The 446-nt window shown below is 36.1% G+C and overlaps 1 protein-coding gene across 3 annotated transcripts in view; it reads right to left on the bottom strand.

Moving 5' to 3' along the window:
* The window catches only part of LOC119581901 (vacuolar-sorting protein SNF8-like), a 43000-nt gene that overhangs the window by 2212 nt on the left and 40342 nt on the right, over window positions 1–446 (bottom strand). The gene's annotated exons all lie outside the window — the stretch shown is intronic.

Here is a 446-nt window from a genome sequence, read left to right on the forward strand (position 1 = left end):
GTTTTTCTACCGGGAATTCTGATTATTTTTATTGTACTTAATTACAGGAAAGTAAAAGATAAATGATAAAAGTAATTAGTTTATCTATTCAAATACCAAGCACTATCCTTCGACCTCATGCCTTCCACTCAAAAAAATGACCCTTATCATAATTATCAATATAAGCATGACCCTCATATTTTTCGTCCAAACCTTCTCCGTCTGTGCCTTTGCCTGTCACTTTATCAAATATCTTTTACCTCCTCCTTTTCTTAAACCACGCCTTGCTCTTGTATCACTGGTGCATTTCCTTTCCCTCCTGATGGGGAAACCTGCCGGAAACCAAAGAGCTCGCGAGGCTTTCAAATATTCCCGTATGGATCATTAAACACTCTGTTTTGATAAAATGGACGAAAAAAAATACTGCTACTTTAATGAAATGGTGAAAAAATGATGTAATAGCAGAC

This window comes from Penaeus monodon, chromosome 15 (assembly GCF_015228065.2).
Source record: "Penaeus monodon isolate SGIC_2016 chromosome 15, NSTDA_Pmon_1, whole genome shotgun sequence".
Classification (NCBI taxonomy): Eukaryota; Metazoa; Arthropoda; class Malacostraca; order Decapoda; family Penaeidae; genus Penaeus; species Penaeus monodon.